General features: G+C 37.4%; 1 protein-coding gene across 2 annotated transcripts in view; it reads right to left on the bottom strand.

The window, feature by feature from the left end:
* The window catches only part of LOC106148768, a 125,886-nt gene that overhangs the window by 44,626 nt on the left and 75,603 nt on the right, over positions 1–5,657 (bottom strand). The gene's annotated exons all lie outside the window — the stretch shown is intronic.

Here is a 5,657-nt window from a genome sequence, read left to right as displayed (position 1 = left end):
CACACACACACAGAGAGAGAGAGAGAGAGAGAGAGAGAGAGAGAGAGAGAGAGAGAGAGAGAGAGAGAGAGCTTTTTCTCACACACAGAGCAACCAGGTAAGTACACAGCAAGGAAGCAGCTATTCATAAGCCAGGAAAGGAGGTCTCATCCAGGTGAACCCACCAGAACCTTAACCATGAAATTCTGGCTTCTGGAACTGAGAGAAAATGAAAAATGAATTTTCTTTGTTTGAGCCATCCAGTATGTGATATTTTGTGTTTTGTTCTGGCAGCCTGAGAAGAGTGATATAAGGGAGAAAAGAAAGTGAAACAAAGGGAGAAGGGAGAGGGAGGAGGAGAAATAGAGACACAGTGAGAGAGAGGGATAAGAAGGAGGAAGGGAGGAGGGAGTGAAGAAAGGAGGGAGAGAAGGAGGGAAAGAAAGAAACAAGGAGAAAGAATAACATTTCAATTAATAATGAGAAACAATTTCTTTATATGAATTTGGAGACAGAATAAAGCTAGGTTATTTTTCTTGTATTGTTCAGATTTTATTCTTCTTGGAAGAAGCATGAATTAGACCATTCATAAAATAACTGCTGATCTGCTGGTAGGCATTAAAAGAAATAAAAAACATGACTAACACGAATCAGACCTCAACTGCAAAGGGAAGATAAATGATTAATGTTCCTCGTTTTCTCCTCTACTTCTGGTCCCCTATTCTTGTTTCTCATCTTTCTAAAATCCTACATTGACCAAGAGCTTCCACCACAGAAAAATGGTAAGGAAGTTTTGCTGACTGAAAAATATTTTGTGAGAATAAAAGAAGTTTGCAAACAAGGCAAAGAGAACTGGCAGTGTGAAAGGCAAACAATAGCTGATCAAATCCTCTGTCTCCTCTTGGACCTTGCTGAAGTGTTCTAAATTCCCAGATAGAACTTGGAAAGTTCTGTACTTAGAGTCCTCATTCCAATTATTGGAGAAATGCAAACACAAGTGTTTTATAATGAAGCAATGATAACTTAGTCTTTCTCTGCTCCTTCTCTCTCTCTCTCCCTCTATCCCTTCCCTCTTTTTCCACTCTTCTATCTCCTTTCCTTTTTGTGTGCAGGGTGCTGAGGATCAAACCCATGCCTTGCATATTCTAGGCAAATGCTGTATCTCTGACCTACATCCCCAGCCCTCGGCTCTTTCCATTCTGAATCACAAAAGTAACTTGAACACAGGAGGGAAAGGTTTTCGTAATATGGTGAACTCGCCCGTCTGGCCATAATTAGAAAAGGTATGTATAAGTACACACACACACACACACACACACACACACACATCTGGAGGTTGTCTCTCAGATTTTATATAGATTAGTGTCAGACCAAAGTTAATCTGACATTTAAAGTCTCTGATGGAGGCCACAGGAAGTGGCATATTCACATAATCAATAATTATTCTATTTACTCACTTCTTAGTAATTACATTCTGCCTGTGCTTTGTGTATTTGATATGCACTGCAAAGTGGGGATACATTATTAACTAGCAAGAAGGTAGAGTTTCTGCATCATGACTTTTGTAAGAAAAGAGGGTAAGAAAGCAAACGCTTTCAAAATCTAAATTATTACAGAGTGAAAATAGGGTACCATAACAGAATGGGGTACTATAATGCAAAATAATGTTAGGAGTTGCTGTAAGCCAGAGAAACAGAATACTTCAATATTCTAACTTTTTTCTCCTAAGTCTAATATCTGACTTGGTATACACATTGTAGAACTGAAAACTACGTGGTTGTTTTAACAACCGCTTTCCTGTTATATTATTCCAGAAAAATTTGCCTTGCAAGCCAAGACTCTTAGCCATTTGATCTCTGATAATTCTTGCTCATCAAGAAAATAAAGAGCTTGGTAAACTCTTGCTAGATATATAAAACATAGGCGTCATGCTAACGTAACCCAAGAATTGTCTTCCATGTTCAAGGTCCCCACGTCATTTCATCCCACCTCAACTGAGCCATTTTCATATTTTAGGATCTCCCATTAGCAGTAGCTCCATTCAATTACTGTTTTCAACGTTAGTACAATGAGTCAAGAAAAGCTAAGATCTGTTGGGGCAACTAACCAACCAACCAGATCTCAGTGGCTTCACATAAAGAAACTTCCTGTTTCACTTAAGTCATCTCTCATTCAAGCCACTCTTCTTTGTCATTATCTGTTAAATGGTGGCCCTGGCATCCAGCTCCCCCCTTTTGATAATGCTTCTGTCTTAAATAAGTGGTCCAAAATTTTCCTGTAGAGAGATGCATAAACCATGTATGGAGTTGTGTAAGCAGGCCATTATTATTTTTGTTCCCATCCCATTGATTAGATTTCAGCCCCAGTCTGTTTGCATATAAGCCTCAGAAATGTCTTCCTGTGTGCTCAGGAGGAAGGTGGGCTCATTCAGCCAGCATCTGCAACAGTTCACCCGAGAGATCAGCAAACAACTGTCTCACTCTTCTTCCTAAATGTAGAGGAGCAACAACTTCAAGTCCCATTCCTATCCAATTAACTAAATCCAGGAGGATGTTCATAATAATCCAGAGTATTAGTTATGAGGATCTCCAGAGAAACAAAACGAGGAGGAAGTATATATATCTCTCCTAAAACTGTTTTCTCAGCAGGCACAGATCTGCAAAATAAGAGATGTTTTGATTTGTATCATCCTGGGATTTTTAATATACACAAATGAAGCTCTGCTTCTATTTGATATTGACTAAGTAAATTACAGAAAGCATGGGGGGGGCTTATTTTAATGAATAGGCTCATGTGATTGTGAGATTGTGGGGCTTGTGCTATCTCAGTGAAGGCCAGTAGGATGGGGACTAAGGGAAAACTTCAGTTCAAATCCTAAGGCTGTCTCATGATATAATTAACTTACTTTCTTCTTTTTTAGGAAGATCAGTTGTTTTTTTCTTAAGACTTTCAGTGGATTAGATGAGACCTTTTCACATTAAAGAGGATAATATACATTGTTCAAAGTCCACAAATTTAAATGATAATGCCATTCAAAAACTACACACACAGATATACTCAGAAAGAAGTATGACCAAATGTCTGGAGATCATGGCTTAGACAAGCTGATATAAAATTAATCATCATACCAAGTAGCAAATAATTCTTCTACTGGCTTGAGAGATGATCCCTCTTGATCATCTATGAATTTGCTAATCTCTGATTTTTTGCCTCCTGGTATCTCTTTTCAACTTAGCAGGAGCCCCTTCATCCCACATGGAAACAAAATTGAGGCTAAGGCCATACTCTTAATCTCATCTTTTCCTTGCATCATTTTATTCAAATGGGAAGTGTTGTGTATTTTTTGTTTGTTTGCTTACTTTTGCCCATCAGCTTTGAAAAACAGTTTTTCAGGATACAACTATCTGGGTTGGAGGTTTTTTTCTTCTGTAGGTTGAAATACATCATTCCAAGCTCTTCTTGATTTAATGGTTTGGGTTGATAAGTCTGTTGTGATTCTTATGGGATTTCCTCTATGGGTGATTTGTTTCTTTTGGCTAACAGTTTTTAATGCTCTGTTTTTAAGGTGAAATTTCTAGAATCTTAAATATTATGTGCCTTGGTGTGGCTTTTTTCTGATCATGGCTAATTGGGGTTCAATCTTATATTGTCTTCTTTGCATCATCTAGCAGCTGTTGAATTGATTTCTCACGGTCCTTTGCTATTTTTAAGAAGTCTTTCATTTGATGATCACCACCCACAGCCCTGTCTTCTAGATCTGATAGTCTGTCTTCACAATGGTTGATTCTTCTGTATATGCTTTCAATAGAATTTTTAATCTCCTCGATATCTGTTTGTATCTGCTTTACGTCATCTAGTTCTTTCCTATGTTGGGCATTTGTGGTTTCCCTAAGCTCCTCTATCTTTTAAAAGTTTTATTTGCCCTTGATTCACTGATCATTTCCTTCATTATGGTCATTGTCTTTTTGTCTACCTGTGCAATTATTTCTGATTTGTTTTCATCTCAGGATTTATTCATTATTGCTAGCATCAAGATTTCTTTAGGTAATGGCTACTTTTCAGAGCTCTTTTCTAGGTGGGCTTTTGGCCTTTTATTCTTCCCCAGGACCCTATCTCTTCAGTTTAACAGAGATGACAGAGTGAAGCCTCTTTGGCCTAGCACACAGTTCCTTGGTACTGGGCTGTAGTACTGTTTATGACCCCCAGATAATCTAGGTATTGGCATGCAAAGAGGCTCAGTTGATCATAACACCTTGGTCACTGTGGCTAACTTAGTACAATTAGTTATTGCTATAGTAGCAGACACAAAATGGAAAATGACAAACTGTAATAACTAATATTTTGTCACCTTTAACCCTAAGTACAAGATTTACAGTTATATAACAAAATCTAAGACAAATCAGAAAATTATGCACGGTAAGTATCCCCACAACAGAGCAATTTTCACCTTTTCACCACAAAGCAGATTTCAACTGTTGTAAAATAGAGTAGTTTGCTTGGTTTTTTTGTTTGTTCCATGGGGCCTCTTTGAATGTCTCCTTCCTTCTATTGTGTTTAGAAGTGTCTTTCCAGATGTACAGTGTCTCAAGCTTTTTTCCACCAACAAAACCATTTGCAAACTGAGCAATTCACTTCTGAGTGAGTCTTTTTCCTACAATAACTCACAACACAGCCATCCATAGCCCAGATGCACCAATATTACATTTCCCCCTTCCTTCCTAGACTTGTCCACTCAGCAGGCCCACAATCTGCAAGATAACAGATGTTTTGATTTATATCAGCCTGGAATTTTTAATATACAGAAATGAGGCTCTGCTGATATTTGAAACTGACTAAGCTACAGGGTTAACCTAAAATAGTGTCCGGGAGCATTAAACAAAAATCTAGGCAGGCACATATGAAGGTAAAGTGAGCAAACAAGCCCATTTGCAGTCACTTGGTTTAGAACTTTCAATGAAATAATTAAAATTTCAGTTAGTATTTATTGTATTTGGAAACAGACTTATATGACTTATAAGTCAGTAAAAGATGGATTCCTTTGCTGTGCAGAAAACTCGGTTTTGTATAACCCTCTGTTGATTTTTGATGTTATTTCGTATACAACAGGGGTTCTGTTCAGAAAATTCTTGCCTATGCTAACATCTTCAAGAATTTTATCTGGTTTATCTTCTAGGAGATTCAGAAAAGAAGGTGTGAAGGGAAGTAAATCTTTTGCAAACTCTCCTTAAGGAAATTATTGTGTTCTGTAAATTCATTAACCTGAGAGAAAATAAGTTATAGAAAATAAGACTTCTATAAATGGAGTTATCCTGTTGACTTAATTTTGTTCATAAGTGCAACAATAAAAAATAGGAATTTTTTCATAGAACATTCTTCTGGAACAATTTTTCTATTTCAGAGTAAGATTGTTTGAAGGAGTAGTTGGGGTAAAATTATTCCTTTAGACCAGTTGATCTCCTCCTTCTTTCTTTTCTTTTCCTGTCTCTTCTCCTTTCTTCCCTCTCTCCTTCCCTCTCTCCTTCCCTTCCTTCTTTTCTTCTTTCTCTTTCTTTTCTTTTCTTTTCTTTTTCTTTCCCTTTTCCTTTTCTTTTTCCCTTTTCTTTTTCCCTTTCCTTTTCCTTTCCCTTTCCCTTTGCCTTTGCCTTTGCCTTTCCTTTCCTTTCCTTTCCTTTCCTTTC

Source organism: Chinchilla lanigera, unplaced genomic scaffold (assembly GCF_000276665.1).
Source record: "Chinchilla lanigera isolate Chin_1 unplaced genomic scaffold, ChiLan1.0 scaffold00027, whole genome shotgun sequence".
NCBI classification, from domain to species: domain Eukaryota; kingdom Metazoa; phylum Chordata; class Mammalia; order Rodentia; family Chinchillidae; genus Chinchilla; species Chinchilla lanigera.
The sequence above is the reverse complement of the archived record's forward strand: the minus strand, read 5'-3'. Positions and strand labels throughout refer to the sequence as shown.